The 18,013-nt window shown below is 39.8% G+C and overlaps 1 protein-coding gene and 1 non-coding gene across 10 annotated transcripts in view; both read left to right on the top strand.

Annotated features, from left to right (window-relative positions):
- DISC1 (DISC1 scaffold protein) overlaps positions 1 to 18,013 on the top strand; it is a 414,191-nt gene that overhangs the window by 32,124 nt on the left and 364,054 nt on the right. The gene's annotated exons all lie outside the window — the stretch shown is intronic.
- Positions 11,909 to 12,024, top strand: LOC112438254 (U5 spliceosomal RNA). The gene has a single exon (XR_003026707.1). It is a non-coding gene; the product is annotated as a U5 spliceosomal RNA (small nuclear RNA).

Genomic DNA, 18,013 nt, shown 5'->3' with positions numbered 1-18,013 from the left:
TTCTGTTTATGTGATGAATCACATTTATTGATTTGCATATGTTGAACCAACTTTGTATCCTGGAGATGAAACCAACTTGATTCTAGTGGATAAGCTTTTTGATGTGCTGCTGCATTCAGTTTGTCAGTATTTTATTGAAGGTTTTTGCATTGATGTTCATTAAGGATATCGGCCTGAGGTTTTCTTTTTTTTTTGTTGTATCTCTGCCAGGTTTTGGTATCAGGATGATGCTGGCCTCATAGAATAAATTGAGGGTGAGTCCCTCCTTTTCAATTTTTTGGAATAATTTCAGTAAAAATGATACCCCTTTTTCTTTGTACCTCTGGTAGAATTCAGCTGTGAATCTGTCTGTTCCTGGGCTTTTTTTGGTTGGTAAGCTATTTATTACTGTCTCAATTTCAGAACTCATTATTGGTCTATTCAGAGATTCAATTTCTTCCTGGTTCAGTCTTGGGAGGGTGTATGTGTCTAGGAATTTACCCATTTCTTCTAGATTTTTTAGTCTATGTGCATAGAGGTGTTTACAGTATTTTCTGATGGTTGTTTGTATTTCTGTGGGGTTAGTGGTGATATCTCCCTTAACATTTTCTATTGTATCTATTTGATTCTTCTCTCTTTTCCTCTTTGTTAGTCTAGCAAGTGATCTATTTTATTATTTTTTTCAAAAAACCAGTTTCTGGATTTGTTGATTTTTTTGAAGGGTTTTTCGTGTCTCTGTCTTCTTCACTTATGCCCTCATCCTGGTTATTTCTTGTCTTCTAGCTTTAGAGTTTGTTTGCTCTTGGTTCTCTAGTTATTTAGTTGAGATGTTAGGTTGTTAACTTGAGATCTTTCTAGGTTTTGATGTGGGCATTTAATGCTCTAAATTTCCCTCTTAACACCACTTTACCTGTGTCCCAGAGATTCTAGGACATTGTCTCTTTGTTCTCATTAGTTTCAAAGTACTTATTGATTTCTGCCTTAATTTCATTATTTACCCAAGAGTCATTCAGGAGCAGGTTGTTCAGTTTCCATGTAGTTGTGTGGTTTTGAGTGAATTTCTTAATCTTGAGTTCTAATTTGATGGTGCTGTGGTCTGAGAGACTGTTATGATTTCAGCTCTTTTGCATTTGCTGAGGAGTGTTTTATTTCCAATTATGTGATCAGTTTTAGAGTAAGTGCCATATGTCAATGAGGAGAATGTATATTCTGCTGTTTTGTGGTGGAGAATTCTGTAGATATCTATCAGATCCACTTGATCCAGGGCTGAGTTCAGGTCCTTACTATCTTTATTAATTTTCTGTCTTGATTTGTCTAATATTGTCAGTGGGTTGTTAAAGTCTCCCACTATTATTGTGTGGGAGTCTAAGTAGTCTAAGTCTGTCATTCTCGAAGAACTTGCTTTATGAATCTGGGCGCTCCTATATTAGATGCATATATATTTAGGATAGTTAGCTCTTCTTGTTGAATTGAACTCTTTACCATTATTAATGCCCTTCTTTGTATTTTTTGATCTTTGTTGGCTTCAAGTCTGTTTTGTCAGAAATAAGGATTGCAATCCCTACTTTTTTCTGTTTTCCATTTGCTTGGTAAATTTTCCTTCATCCTTTTATTTTGAGCCTGTGTATGTCTTGCACGTGAGATGGGTCTCTTGAAGACAGCGCACCAGTGGGTCTTGGCTCTGTCCAGCTTGCCATTCTGTGTCTTTTAATTGGGGCATTTAGCACCCCCCCAAAAAATATATATATATTTTATATTTTTTGAGATGGAATTTCATTCTGTGTCACCCAGGCTGGAGTGCAATGGTGCAGTCCCAGCTCACGGCAACCTCTGCCTCCTGGGTGAAGCGATTCTCCTGCCTCAGCCTCCCGAGTAGCTGGGATTACAGGCACCTGCCATCTTTTAGTAGAGATGGGGTTTCACCATGTTGGCCAGGCTGGTCTCAAACTCTTGACCTCAGGTGATTTGCCTGCCTCAGCCTTCCAAAGTGCTGGGATTACAGGTGTGAGCCACTGCGCCTGGCCTAGCCCATTTATATTTAAGGTTAGTATTGTTATATGTGAATTTGATCCTGTCATCATGATGCTAGCTGGTTATTTTGCAGACTTGTTTATGTAGTTGCTTCATAGTGTCACTGGTCTGTGTAGTTCAGTGTGTTTTTGTAGTGGCTGGTAACAGTTTTTCCTTTCCATATTTAGTGCTTCCTGGTGGTGATGAATTCTCTCAGCCTTTGCTTGTCTGAAAAGGATCTTATTTCTCCTTCATTTATGAACCTTAGTTTGGTCAGATATGAAATCTTGGGTTGGAAATTCTTTTCTTTAAGACTGTAGAATATTGGCCCACAATCTCTTCTGGCTTGTAGGGTTTCCATTGAGAGGTCCTCAGTTAGTCTGATCGGCTTCCCATTGTAGGTGACCTGGCCTTTCTTTCTGGCTGCCCTTAACTTTTTTTTTTTTTTCATTTCAACCTTGGAGAATCTGATGATTATGTGTCTGGGGGTTGATCTTCTCATGGAGGATCCTACTGGGGTTCTCTGCACTTCCTGAATTGAATGTTGGCCTATCTTGCCAGGTTGGGTGAGTTCTCTTGAATGATATCCTGAAGTGTGATTTCCAACTTGGTTCCATTCTCCCTGTCCCTTTTAGGTATCCCAGTCAGTTGGAGGTTTGGTCTCTTCATAGAATCCCATATTTCTTGGAGGTTTTGTTCATTCCTTTTCATTCTTTTTTCTCTATTCTTGTCTGCCTGTCTTATTTCAGAAAGATAGTCTTTAAGCTCTGAAATTCTTTCCTCCACTTGGTCTATTCTGCTATTGATACTTGTGATTGCATTGCGAGGTTCTCATGTTGTGTGTTTTCAGCTCCATGAGCTTGGTTATGTTCCTCTCTAAACTGGCTATTCTGGCTATCAGCTCCTGTATTGTTTTATCATGATTCTTAGCTTCTTTGCATTGGGTTACAACATGCTCCTTTTACTCAGTGAAGTTTGTTATTACCCACCTTCTGAAGTCTACTTCTGTCAGTTCAGTCATCTCAGCCTCAGCCCAGTTCTGTTCCCTTGCTGGAGAGGTGTTACTGTCATTTGGAGGAGAAGAGCCACTCTGGCTTTTTGAGTTTTCAGCACTGATTCTTTGCTTATCTTTTTGGGTTTATCTACCTTCAATCTTTGAGGTTGCTGGCCTTTCAATAGGGTTTTGTGGGATTCTTTTTGTTGATCTTTTTGTTGTTGTTGTTTTCTGTTTGTTTTTCTTTTCATAGTCAGGCCACTCTACCTTAGGGCTGCTGCAGTTTGCTGGGGGTCTGCTCCAGACCTTGGTTGCCTTGGTTTTTCCTGTACCTGGAGATATCACCAGTGAAGGCTGCAAAACAGCAAAGATGGCTGCCAGCTCCTTCCTGTGGAAGCTCTGTGCCAGGGGGATACTGACCTGTTGCTGGCCACAGCATATCTGTAAGAGGTGGCTGGAGACCCCTGTTTGGAGGTCTCACCCAGTCAGGTGGAATGGTATCAGGGACCCATTTAAAGATGAGTCTTGCTGCTTTTTGTCTGAGGAGGTGTGCTGCATTGTGGCAGACCCTTCCTCATCTGGACTGTTTGCATTCTCCAAAGCCAGCAGGCTGGAATGGTTGAGTCCACTGAACCACAGAGATGGCAGCCACCTCTCCCCCTGGGAGCTGCATCCGAGGGAGAGATCAGAGTTCTGTTAATAGAACCCTTGTTGGCGTGGCTGAAGCCGCCACAGGGAGGTCCCTCCCAGTAAGGAGGAATGAATCGGGGTCCCACTTAATGAAGCAATCTGGCCACAGTGTGGCAAAGCAGCTGTGCTGCATTGTGGGGGGCCCTTCCTCATCTGGACCATTTGTATTCTCCAAAGCTGGCAGGCTGGAAAGGCCAAGTCTACTGGACCAAAGAGATGGTGGCTGCCCCTCTCCCCGGAAACTCGGACCTATCTCAGGCAGATTCCAGCCTGTTGCTGTTGTATGCCTAAGTTAAGTTGGTATAAATTCAAAATAGATTGTTATAGCTATAGGATATTATATGTAATTCCCATGGTAGCCACAAAGAAAATATCTATAGAATGTACACAAAAGGAAATGAGAAAGGCATCAAAATGTGCCTCTATAAAAAAAAAGATCAACAAAACACAAAGAAAACTGGTCATGGAGAAAATGAGGGGCAAAAAAACTGTAAGATATAAAGGAGGCAAAATGGCAAAAGTAAGTCCTTCCATATTAGTAATCGAGACTCTGTCTTAAACAAAACAAAACAAAACAAAAGAAACAAACAAGCAAAAGAAAAACGTCCAGTCAAAAGCATAGATTGGCAGAATGAATTAAAGAAAAACATGATCTAACTGCATGCTATGAGAGACCCACTTTAGATCTAAAAACACTTTAGATCTAAAGGTTGAAAGTGAAAGTGTAGAACAAGATGTAAATAGTAACAAAAAGAGAGCTTTAGTGTCTACACTAATATCATAAAATAGAATTTAAGTCAAAAATTTTTACAAGAAAAAAGGACATTATATGTTGATAAAAGGGTCAGTTTACCTAGAAGATACAACAATTCAAAACATATATGCACCAAACATCAGAGCTCCACAATATACGAAGCAAATGTTGACAGAAATGAAGGGAGTAATAGACAAGTCTGCAATCAAATGCCTGAATAATGCAGTATGTGGGCTAGTCCAGCCTCTCTCATGATTTCCACATCACTTTGATGTGGACATCCTGGACATCTGCAGTTTTCAGTTACTTCCTGTTTCCTGCTGGCATTTAAGTCCCTTGTACTTTATGTGAATTCTTACTTCAGTTATACTGCCCCTACAACTTGCAGTGAACATTCTCACTTTGGTTGTATCACTTTCCACCCTCCTGCCTGAAATCTGATGCTTTCCTTCAAGCTCCATCCCCACTAGGAAGCCTTTTGTATGAGCTAAGATTAACAACTTTCATCCTTTACCCTCCATGTGTTGCATATACCTATACCACTCATTTAGCACATCACATTTGATACTTATTTATTTGACACATGTAGCTATATTTAATCTATTTGTTTGGTCTCCTCCATAACCAGAGCTTTATTTCCATGGGGGCTAATGCTCCTTTAAGTTTCTGGCAATGATTACTGTTATATAGATGCAGAATCTTATTTTTTTAATGAATTAACAGATGTCTCCCTAAATTAGGCCCAAATACTGATCTTAATCCTAAGGATTAGCTAATAGAAGCATCATAGGTATTAAGTTGGACAGATATGGCCAAACTGTTTAATTTTGTGAGCTTCAGTTTCATGTGCTAATGCCATATCTATCTATCTATCTATCTATCTATCTATCTATCTATCTATCCATCCATCCATCCATTCATCTATCTATATCTAGCTTGACCATCACAACAGTCTAAGGAGAAGCTATGCTTATCCCTGTTTTTCAGATGAGGAAACTGAGACCCAGAGACATTAAGTAATTTGCCAAAATTACCCAACTCACACATGAAAGAGTGAAGGTTTGAACCTAGATCTCCCTGACTCCACTGCTTGTTATTTTAAACATCTACAATATTTACCTTTCAGTTCTTGAACTTAATCTTGCCTGAGATCTAAGTTCAAGCCTTTCATTATCCACATCCCCCCATATCTAATGATAGTTGTGGTAGGCAGAATAATATCCCCCCAAAGATGTCTGCATCCCAATCCTGGAACCTATGAATATTTTACCTTGCATGACAAAAAGGGACTTTGCAGATGAGATTAAGTTAAGGATCTTTAGATGGAGAGACTATCTTTGCTATCCATGTGAACCCAATGTAATCATAGGGTGCTTATAAAGGAAAGAGGGAGGCAGGAGTCAAAGTCAGAGAGAGATTTGAAGATGCTCAACTGCTTTTGAAGATGGAGAAAGGGACCAAAGCCAAGGAATTCACTGACACCTTGATTTTAGCCCAGTGAGATTCACTTTGACCTCCAGAACTGTAAAATAATAGATTTGTGTTGCTTGAAGCCACTAAATTTATAGTAATTTGTTATGGCAGCAATAGGAGACTAATACAGTTGACCCTCGAACGACACAGGTTTGAACTGTGAGTCCACTTCTACATGAATTTTTTTTTTTAGTAAATATATTAGAAATATTTTTGGAGATTTGTGGCAACTTGAAAAAACTCGCAGACAAACCATGTATCCTAGAAATATATATAAAAAAAGAAAAAGCTATGTCATGAATGCATAAAATATATGTAGATACTAGTCTATTTTATCATTTACTACCATAAAATGATACACACATCTATTCTAAAAAGTAAAAATTTATCAAAACGTATGCAAACAGACTGTACATGGCATCCTTTGCAGTGGAAATAGAAACAACATAAAAATGCAGTATTAAATCATAATTGCATACAATTAACTGTATACATAAGGTACTGTGGTAATAATCGCTGCATTGCCACCTACATTGCTATTGTGGTGAGCTCAAGTGTGGGAAGTATCCACTTAAAATGCCATGTGATGCTAACCATCTGCACATGAGCAGTTTCTCTCTCCAGTAAATTGCATATTGCAATGAAAGTTATCTCTTTCAGTTCTCACATTTTTTGTGTGTTTGGAGCAATACTATAAACTTTGAGTAACACAGCGGGACTCATACGAAGTGCCACTACTGATGCTGGAAGTGCTCCCAAAAAGCAGAGAAAAGTCATGACATTACAAGTAAAAGCTGAATTGCTTGATGTGTGCTATAAATTGAGATCTGCACTGTGGTTGCCCACCATTTCGGACAGATGATTCAGCTTGTAAGCAGACAATGTAAACTTACAATATCAATAAGTAAAGTACAGTAGTGTAAATACATTTTCTCTTCCTTATGATTTTCTTAATATTTTCTTTTCCCTAGCTTACCTTAATTGTAAGAATATAATACATATACAGAATATGTGTTAATTGACCTTTTCTGTTATCAATAAGGTTTCTGGTCAACAATAGCCTATTAGTAGGTAAGATTTTGGAGATTCAAAAGTTACAGTGAATTTTAACTGTGCAGGTGATTGATGCCTAATTCCCATGTTGTTCAAGGGTCAACTGTACAATAGGTTTTCTGCTTTCCTTACCCTCCTGATGATTTCTGAACTAGTTCTACAGAGTTTCCTCTTTTCCTTTGCATCTCTCCCTCCCACTGCCACCATCCAGATTGTTTTCAGAGCGGCACTTCATCAGCTGCATCGTCACCCTCTGAGGGTGTGGAAGGGCTCTCACTTCCACTTAAGGCCATGCCATGCTAATTGCCTTTCTGGCTCCTTTCTCTTAAAAGGTGGTGCTTAGAAAGGAAAGGAATAGTCCATATGTGGTCTTAGTAGGACAGGGAACAGTAGGTCTTTACCTCCCTTAATCCGAATGTTAGATCTCTTCAATGCAAGCCAAGGTAATGCTTATTTTTTTTTGGCACCCACATCACATCCACTGCTCACTCAGGTTGAGTTTATTGATAACTACAACCCCAAGCTTTTCATGTCATATTAAAGCAAAAGCCATTATGAGCTGTTCTTGTATCTCGTAGAATGTCTGCCATCTTGTGTCATGTAGCTTTTGTCTCAGAAAAAAAAAAAAAAAAAGCACAGTACGAATTAATCTCTCCAGGGAAAGATTTAAAGACTAGGATAATAAGGAGAGACAGATGGAATTCTGAGAGAAATATGGCAAATTCTAGAGCTAATCTAATTAAAGGGCCATGGGAACTTCTCCCTGGCGCATAAATAAAATATGACAATCAGTGTCAGCTAAGAAACCCTTAGCAAATACCTAATCTCATTTTTAAATTTATCATTACATAGAACTGTTATCTTTTAACAAATAATGGTATGATGCAAAATAAGCTGAGAGAAGCCAACAGACACAGGCCAGGCAGCTGCCCAGCCTCTCTGCCCACCCCTCCCTACATACGCTTCAGGTGGCATGGGCTCTCCCAGCCATTTCAATACATGACACCTCTGTGACCTCGCCAGCTTGAAGGATAAAATGAAAGGTTCTTAGTGAAGGAAAAAGGCGTTCATCTTCACCCCATCGTAATGGGCTCTGAGGAGGACTGGCAACATGTAGAATCTGGAGAGGAGAGGTCAGGACTGGCTGCAGAGGAGGAAGCTGCTGAGGTGATTAGTAGTTCTCAGAGAGGGCCTTGTTCTTTCCCTTTAAATTCAAAATGGCAGTGCCTCAAACCCTCTGGGCTTCCTGGAATTTGTGTTTAAATGTTTATGTATTTCCAGGCGAATATTCAAACAATGTAGCTAAGATGTGGTACCTTCAAAGCAAGTAAACCAGCTGGCTTCCCTGCTATGATCCCCTTGCACAGCCTGGCCCTTCAGACAGGAGCCTGTATTCTGAAGGAAGTCCTTACAGAGCAGCTTGGATCTACTACCCCTTAAAAGAAGGAGGAACTGGTGAAATTATTTCTGTTAACTTTAAGGTACCCAAGAGGACCACAGAGGTCTTATTCTTTTCAGTTTGGATAAATCTGGGGCAGTCCAAAGGTTGCCAAGGGAGGTAGGAAGAAAAGTTTAATTTGCACACTTGAGCTTTACAGTCTGTCTGACTTCATTGGAGTTTACTTATTTTTAAATTGCAGACTCAGGCTTAAATACTTCCTTACCTTCAGTGACCTTTCCTGAGCCCTCCTGTTCCTGATAAGCTGAGGGCAGTGCTTTCTTTCCTACAATGTGTTGTCATATTAACACACACACCCAGAGTGATTACTGTGTTCACTTCCCCTGGATGTGCTTCATCTTTGTTGAGTTAAAATCAAATTGCTTTCTACTTCAGTAAATCCAATTCAGCCTTCTTACTGACCATGGGTTAAAGTTTTAATTTAAAATTCCCTTTCTTTTAAAAATTAGCAATTCAAATTCAAGGTGGTAAAGCAGCCCACATTCTGAGATTGTTGGTGTTAGAAAGGGCCTTAGCTATCATCTGTCCTGAGTGATGCTTCTGTTGAATTATCTCAAGGAAGAATAGTTACCACTTTGAACAGATTAGGTGGAATGATGTAAATGAAAGTGCTTTGTAACTTGTAGGACATTAAAAAATAAATATTATTAGCATTTATAAAGATGCTTTTTCCATTGTTGTCAATGTTACTTATTTTTTTAAAACTACTTTATTGAGGTCTTATTGACATAAAAAAAGCTGTACATACTTAGCTGGGCGTGGTGGGGGGTGCCTGTAATCCAAGCTACTTGGGAGGTCAAGGCTGGAGAATTACTTGAACCTGGGAGATGGAGGTTGCAGTGAGCTGAGGTTGCACTATTGCACTCCAGCCTCGGTGACAGAGCAAGACTCTGTCTCAAAAAAAAAAAAAAAAAAAAGCTGTGCATACTTAATGCATACATCTTGATAAGTTTCAGGATAAGTACAACACACTTGTGAAAACCACCTGTGAATCCCACTTGTGAAACCAATCATTAAACATGTCCCTCAACTCCCAAAGTTTCTTCTTTATTATTACTATGACTAATTTTTTTTTGGTGAAAGCATATAACATAAAATCTACCCTAGGCAAATTTTAAGTATACAATGCAGTGTTTGTTAGCTATAGGCATTATGCTGTATAGTACAGCATACTGTACTTACTAGCTTAAGTTTTATATATTATAACATGTGTTTTCCTGTTGAACTCCTGTCTTCCTTCTTGTGGGTATAAACTAGAATAACTTTATAGATCGCTTGGGAACATTTTTCACCTCAAGCGGCCATTCCTGTCCAGGTGTGGGATGTGCAACACAGTGGTCCAAGAGATGATTTTCAGAGTCACAAGGACATGGCGTGGGGTACCATTGACTCACGTTCTCCTGCTAAGGCGAAAGTCTCAATTTGCTGCTAGTGCATCTTTAACCTTCTCTAACTCTCATTTCCCTTTGTTATAAAGACAGAGCTCAGCAGACTTCTGTCCCAAAATCTTTGGCCAACAGCAAACCATATGTGTATGGTTATCTTCTAATTATGGGGAGTGATTTTCATATCCCAGTGATAGTGATACCAAAAAAGAATAAAAGTATCCTTTAAATTGACAAGCACCATGAAGTGGTTTGAGACTGGCTGGTGTTTGGGACATGGCTTTCCACGGAGCTTGAGAGATGGGCCATGGATCAGATTACTGCCCACTGTGACAGACAACACACAATTTGCCATTTCCCATGGCAGTCTTTGACATATCTGAAGTCAGTGCTCATGTGTCCTTTCAGCCTTCCCTTCTTTAGGTCTCACCCTTCCAGTTTCTTCACATGTTCCTTATTTGATGTTCTCCTGCAATGGTGACTGGAGTCTATCAGTTTTTCTTTTGAGGAAGCTCCCTGTTCATCATTTTTATAGAAGGAGCCCTTGTTCTGATATCAGAGAGCAGTTCCTCAAGTTGGTTGAGAAAGGGAAGTCAGGAAGCAAAGGAGAGTTAATAGGGATGACATGGAAGAATTGCAGTGATAGGGATGCCTGGGAATTGTTAGGAGAACACTTAGGTCCTTAGATGTCTTTATGTTGGTGTACAAAATAGGGGTTATCAAAACTATAAAAACCCTGGAAGATAACTGAGGCAATACCATTCAGGACATAGACACGGGCCAAGATTTCATGATGAAGATGCCAAAGCAATTGCAACAAAAGCAAAAATTGACAAATTGGATCTAATTAAACTTAAGAGCTTTTGCACAGCAGAAAAAACTATCAACACAGTAAACAGACAACCTACAGAATGGGAGAAAATTTTTACAAACTGCATCCAACGAAGGTCTAATATCCAGCATCTATAGGGAACTTAAACAAATTTACAAGAAAAAAACCAAACAACCCCATTAAAAAGTGGGCAAAGGACATGAACAGACACTTTTCAAAAGAAGACATACATGCAGACAACAATCATATGAAAAAAGCTCCACATCACTAATCATGAGAGAGGTGTAAATCAAAACCACAGTGAGATACCATCTAACACCAGTCAGAATGGATATTATTAAAAAGTAAAAGAATAACAGATACTGGCGAGGTTGTGGAGAAAAAAACGCTTATATGCTGTCGGTGGGAGTGTAAATTAGTTCAGCCATTGTGGAAGACACTGTGGTGATTCCTCAAAGACCTAAAGACAGAAATATCATTTGACCCAACAATTCTATTATGGGGTATATACCCAAAGGAATATAAATCTTTCTGTTATAAAGACACATGCATGTGTATGTTCACTGCAGCACTAGTCACAACAGCAAAGATATGGAATCAATCTAAATGCCAATCAATGATAGACTGGATAAAGAAAATGTGGTACATATATACCATGGAATACTATGCAGCCATAAAAAAAACGCGATAGGGACCTGGATGGAGCGGGAGGCCATTATCCTTAGCAAACTAACACAGAAACAGAAAACCAAACACTGCATGTTCTCACTTATAAGTGGGAGCTAAATGGTGAGAACACATGGACATATAGAGGGGAACAATGCACACTAGGGCCTATTGAAGAATTGGAGGGTTGAAGGAGGAAGAAGACTAGGAAAAATAACTAATGGGTACTAGGCTTAATACCTGGGTGATGAAATAGTTTGCACAACACACCTCCACGACACAAGTTTACCTACATGCCCCTGAACTTAAATAAATGTGACCCTGAACTTAAAAGTTAAAAAAACACAAAAATAAAATAGGGGTTATAAGCAAAATGTGTGCAACATGTGTAAAGACTGTCAAGATTGGGTTGAAAAGTCTGTGAGAGTGCCTTTGCAGCTTGCTTCTCTGAGCCTTAAGGTGTTCCACCTCTAAAATTGGTTGAAATGAGGTATTGTATGGAAAAGGCTTTGGTAAACCAGGAAGTGCTATACAAATGTCAAATATTAGTTTTTTCATTAGTTATATTGTTATTTTATGTCACTGTTATAACATTGACATTCTGTTCAGTGTTTATCCTGGTTTCTCTTCAGATCATATAAATCTTGTGCCTTTTACGAAAGATTCCCATGAAGAGGAACAACTCTGAGACTTAAACCAATTTTTCAGCCTTGGTGCTTTGTATAAAGGATCCAGCACTCCCCAGTAGTCCTTTCATAAAAGAGCCCTGCCATTCCCAAGTCCATTGTCATGATTTATTGCTTGCTTGTTGGGATTTCACCATCTAGAGGTTTTTAATCAAGAAAGCCTATGGTTGTTTTAGTATCCAAATCCATGCATGTTAAATAATGACTTTTTATTGTCTTTATAATGTCTGCCAACCTGGCTGGGTATAAAATTCTTGAGTATGCCCTGCTCCCCGCCTCCATCCAAACTGTATAGGGAGTGTTACTTGGCGTTGAATATTGACTTGGAAGCCAGCTTTAATTTTGCCCTTTGTACATGACTTGAGTTTTCTCAGAGAATCAGTCAGGATTCATTCTTTTTTCTTTGGATTTCAGTGATTTTACCAGGAAATCTTGGTGTTGGTCATAATATTTCAATTTGTTTTTTAGGAGCTGTGTGATCTTTTATTTGTAGGTTTAGTTTGGTTTCCTATTTATTTTTTCTTCTCAAGGGACATCAATTGTCCATATTTTTGTTTGCTTTGTGTATATATCATCTTCCTTTTCATTATTTTTTTTTACCTTTTCCTTTGCATTTTGCTATTTTCTCAAGTTGATATTCCATACCATTGACTCTATTTTCAGCTGTAACTGTGCCTCTTGCTGCTTCTGAGATGGCTTCATATTATGAATGAACTGAGCAGAACACCCAGGCAGGCATCAGTTGGCCTATGGTAAATCTTCCTAGGTTATCATAAAAAAATTAACATTACCATAGCTCAGATTAATAGTTGGCCAATAGCTGCCTTCTTCTCCCCAGCCCAACACATGCTTGAACTCTCCATTCTCCTGAGTAAAGGACCTTGGAAAAACACTCCTTAAGAACTGGAGAAGGTTGTATTGGTTTTAGTGTCTGCCATTAATTTTATCCACATTTTACAGTATTTGGCAGGTATTCTCATGGTTTTAAGAAGCAATATAGTGTTAAGAGCATAGTTATGGAGAAAACTGCCTGGGTTTTAATTAAAATTTTTCCAGTTGCTAGCCATGTGAGGTTGGGCAAGCTACTTAACCTCTTGATTCCTCAGTTTTCCTCATTTGTGAAGGAGGTTAGTAATAGCACTGCTATGAGATGAAATGAATTAATATTTGTAAAATGCTTATAACCCTGCTGGGTACAAAGTAGGTGTCTTGAAGTGATCATAAGATGCATTGTCAATAAACTTTCCTCCCCAATTTCTCAATCACTTTGCTCATTTCAGTGGGTTTCACAGAGGTGTCATTAACTGTCTTTATTCCATTATATTGTGCCAGAGGTTGCCTGATTTGTTTTGCTCATAACGGGATTGTTTTAATTATTCATTTAGAATTGCATCCAGAATATATAACTGGCTGGCTAGTCTGTGCTTCTTAGATTCTGTTTTTTTTCTCTTCTTGAAACGAGAATACTTGTCAATCTTTAATCTTCAGTAAGTCCATGATTTCTCAAGGTCTATTGAGTATATTTCTGTCATCATGTCTGTCAGTTCTTTTAGTACTAGATCCTGACTGATTTGACCTCATTTGGGGACATGAACTCATTTGAAATGGCTAGGTACTCTCTTTCTATCTTTTTACCTCTCTTGGGCTTCAGTTCCTCCTAAATTATGCTACCACTATCTTTTTCAATCTGAAGATCATTTTCTTTAATAGAGATGAAGGCTGAGAATTTGAGCTATGTCATTCTGCCCTGTCTTCTCTCTTATCTGTTATCACTGTGCCCTAGATACTGGGCACTTCCCTGCCTGGTTGACTTTCTTGTCCTGCTCCGTTTGTTTGTGTGTTTGTTTGAAGCACACCTTTGTGCTGTCCTTAGTATATTTACAGGAAGTGGAGCTCATTCTGGCCTTTGGTCTTCTTGACATTTTTCTTATTGCTTTGTGACCCCCTTGGGCTTACTCCTGGTTGCTTCCCTTCTGTAGATCTTTGTACATGTCCTTTGAAAATTTCTGCCTTTCAGACAGCTTCCTTTTCAATCTCAGAAGTACTTGTAGATACTTTACCCACCTTGTCTGCCTTGGCATTATTGTACTAATTAATGTCTTGGGGCACTTGGGAAAGATACCTGTTGTTCCTTAACTCCCTGACCTGGGGGTTTGGTTTGGGAGAGGTGAGAAGAGGCCCAGAAATCTGCATTTCCACAAACCTCCCAGGTGATTTTGATGCACGTGACCCCCAGATCACACTCATGCCTAACTAGTTTGGTGCAGAAGCTCCTAACCTCTTTTTTCTGGTCAAGCTGTCCATGAAGCTGAGTTGATGAGTGACCTCTGGTGAGTGCAGGGGGACTCCCTGGGGCTTACCCCAGGGTCAGGTGCAATGGTTCTTGGCTTGAAGCCAGCTCTAATTCTGTGCCTTCCTTTGCCATTCAAGAAAGACAACTGAATATCTGAACTTGAATCTGTTTTCATGATAAAGAATTAAATAACTCGCAGTTTTAGTGCTTTATTACTTCCTCCAACATATCTCCCACTCCATTACTGGTGTGCTGTCCCCTGGAGGTGGGAAAATGACTCACTCAGCATCCTTTCCTTGGCTATTTCTTTCTTTTCTTTTCTTTTTTTAAGAGACTGGGGTCTCTCTCTGTTGTCCAGGCTGGAGTGCAGTGGCTATTCATAGGTTTATCATAATGCACTATACCCTTGAACTCCTGGGCTCAAGGAGGCTGGGCTACTCCTCAGCCTCTTGAGTAGCTGGGACTATAGGTAGGCGCCACCACATCTGGCTTTCTTCTTGGCTATTTTTAACTCCAGTTTGACCTGGTCACTTTCTCCAGAGATTTCTTTCCTTCCACATAATCTGTAAATTCCGAATGGCTGTCAGATTAAGTCTGATGCCATTCACTAGAAAAGATCTTTCATTAGGACGCTCTACTTGAAACCAAATGGACTACAGCACATTTTCAACTTGGAAAGATTTGAAGAACTGGGAAGCATGAAGATCTTTGTACCTAATTCAAGGCAGTGATGTTTGGACACTTCGACTGTGTCGTGTTTCTCTTAGAGCTCTTAGTAGGCTGGTTATTCTGAAAGGTTGGAATGTCTCATAGATAAACAACAAACATCATTGAGTAATTATACTTTTGGGGCTCATGTTTGAGTATTGACAACTGTGAAAAAAGGAGCTATAGACTCCTTAGGAGTTTAGCCCTATGCTCTAAGACATGTGCATTTATCCCAGACTCTCGTATAAAAAGCCAGTGCCCGTTGTGTGCAGAATAGGGTAGGACTGAGGCCAGACTTCCTGGGATCTAGTCCTGGAGCTAGCACTAACCAGCTGTGTTACTTATCTCCTATAAACCTCAGTGATCTTATCTTAAAAATAAGGTGATAATGATCCTTACCTCATTCAGTTTTGGCGAGGATTAAATGACATAAAATATGTTAAGAGCTTAGAATATGTCTGGCACTTAGTAAGCGCTCAGTGAATTTATGATGCATAAATGGACATCAGATTATGTCAGATTTGTCAAGCTAGTTTTTGATTTTTTTTTCCAATCCCTCTCTGATTTTTTTCTGCGTCACATCTGTTATATGTGCCATTTTGAAGCTTTGTAATTTTGGGAGGAAGAGTAATGGGAATTGAATAATGTGGGCAGTCACCGAGCTGTTACTATAACAATATTTGATCCATAGCCATTGGGATAAGACCATGCTATCAATTGTAGAAAGTAGCATTAGTAAAACATTTCATTTCTATGGCACTTTGGAGTTTACAATGTATTTTCTAATGTCCTGTCTAATTTGAATACAAAGAAAATATGAAGTGGAGAGAAATAACTGATTTTCTTTTTGTCTCATCACCAGGCTAGGTGTGACCCGGGTGTGCAGCCTCAGCTTGGTGATCTCACACATCATCAAAGCAGTTCTCTGCAGTACATTGAAGCACTTGTTGGGTACACAGAGTACCTGTTGTTAGGTTAAGCATTGTAGGAAGTTGTAAGAAAAGCAGCTTTGTATGGCCTTCGTGGCCATGTGTATGTAGTTCTGCCTAATAGCAAAGTTAAATAAACTTGTAGCCAATATGACAACACAGCCTGATGACAGAAAAAAATTCCCCAGATAACCTTAAAACTCACCTAGAAAGAGCGAAGATTTGTGTAGTGTTCCGGATGTCCCTTTGTTTTCACCCCATTCCTACCCCCGCCCAGACTTACCTTTGCTGTCACTGGGGCTCTTTTGGAGGCTGGGAAGGATTTTAATCCTGTCTGGTCCTTTCCCAAGAATAGCAGTATGATTGAAAATGTGCCCACAAGCATAATCTCTGAATTGGTGGATTTAAAACAAAGTTGATGAGAGACTTCCAACGGCAAGTGTGTAAAAAGAAAATATCTCTTTAAAAGATGTTATTGATAATGAAAAGCTGAGACCCTTGATACTCCGCACACGGCTAGTATGGGCTTTATACAGATTCAGAGGCATCCATGTGTGTCCTGCTTATTGGTCCTTAGGCTACTCCCGCCCGCAAAGTGTAGCGCTGTCTTGGTGGATCCTGCCGGAATGACACATCTTTTTGCTTTGGGATGATTGCTGGGTCCTGAGGTCTCTCTCCCTGCCTCTTCCCCAGCCCTACCCTATTGCACATTTTAGTGTGGCTTAGCTCTGTTGCCTTTGTGGTGGTTAACACTCAACCTCAGAGACAAAGATCTAAGCAGGAAGGAGGATCTATTGTGAACCGGTTGGAAGTTGATTTTTGACCCTAAGAAATTAGTTCACCTTATCATCAGATAGAGATGCTATTTGTACATTTCTCCCTCATACATGTACATTTACTCTCAAAATTTCCTGGGCTAGTAGGTCTCTTAAGGTGGCTGAGAGACCCTAGAAGGTACCAGTGTACCACTGGGCCGCATCCTTAAAGATGTTGCTGTGAGGGACAGCCATGGAGGCCCATGTGCGCCATTGCCCTTATCCCTTGGGGGCTCTCTGGATGAGGGCTTTCTCTGTCTTTGTCTTCTCTTGTCTTCGAGGTCCTTCTTACTCCCTTGTCCAATGTGTGACATCTTATCTTTTCCTCCATGAGCTCCATTTTTCTGTTCCAAATAGCTCTAGTCTGTTGGTCTATTGTATTTGTTTTTTCTTTTCTTTTCTTTTCTTTTCTTTTTTTTTGACACAGAGTTCCCACTGTCGCCCAGGCTGGAATGCAATGATGTGATCTCGGGTCACTGCAACCTCCGCCTCCCGGGTTCAAGCAATTCTCCTGCCTCAGCCTCCTGAGTAGCTGGGATTACAGGCGTGCGCCTCCACACCCAGCTAATTTTTGTATTTTTAGTAGAGACAGGGTTTCACTGTGTTGGTCAGGCCGGTCTCAAACTCCTGACCTGATGATCCATCTGCCTTGTCCTCCCAAAATGCTGGGATTACAGGCATGGGCCACCGCCCCCAGCGTCTGCTGGTATATTGTACTCCTTTCTCTTTGTTTAGTTAAATTATTTCTGCTTTGTTTTGATGCATAACAGTGGTATATTAGTCTCAACCCTTTGGAACATTTGTAGGTCCCGATGCTATCATCCATTATGTTGAAGAGGACAGGTCAAAGGAAAGAGCCCTGTGGGACCTTCCCTGTGACCATTTAGGATTTAGAGTCATTTGGCCTGGAACTGTTATTTCCCAGCTATGAATCCACCTACCTGTCCCACCGGTCTGTGTCTCCAGCCTCCACTTCTACACATGGAAATCAGGAGAGGCTGCGTCTTAAATCCTTTTGGTAAAATCCAGACATTTATGACCTCTACCTCTCCCATAGTTTACCATGCCTGACCCACAGTAGAGTTCTTAAGAAATACTATTGTCTTTTCCCCATTTCTTATTTCCTGTTTAAATAAAATAAATTCAGTATTTGTCTTTCTAGTGTGTTGACATGTCTCCTATTCTGCCAAATTCCTCAAAGACCAGTGCAGCAATTTACCAATCTCAGTTTCACATTCCTTCAGTGTAATAAGTGAATTAAAGCCAATTTATTATCCAGGATTGCCT

This window comes from Pan paniscus, chromosome 1 (genome assembly GCF_029289425.2).
Source record: "Pan paniscus chromosome 1, NHGRI_mPanPan1-v2.0_pri, whole genome shotgun sequence".
Taxonomy (NCBI): Eukaryota; Metazoa; Chordata; class Mammalia; order Primates; family Hominidae; genus Pan; species Pan paniscus.
Note: the sequence above shows the minus strand (reverse complement) of the source record. Positions and strands in the feature narration are given on the sequence as shown.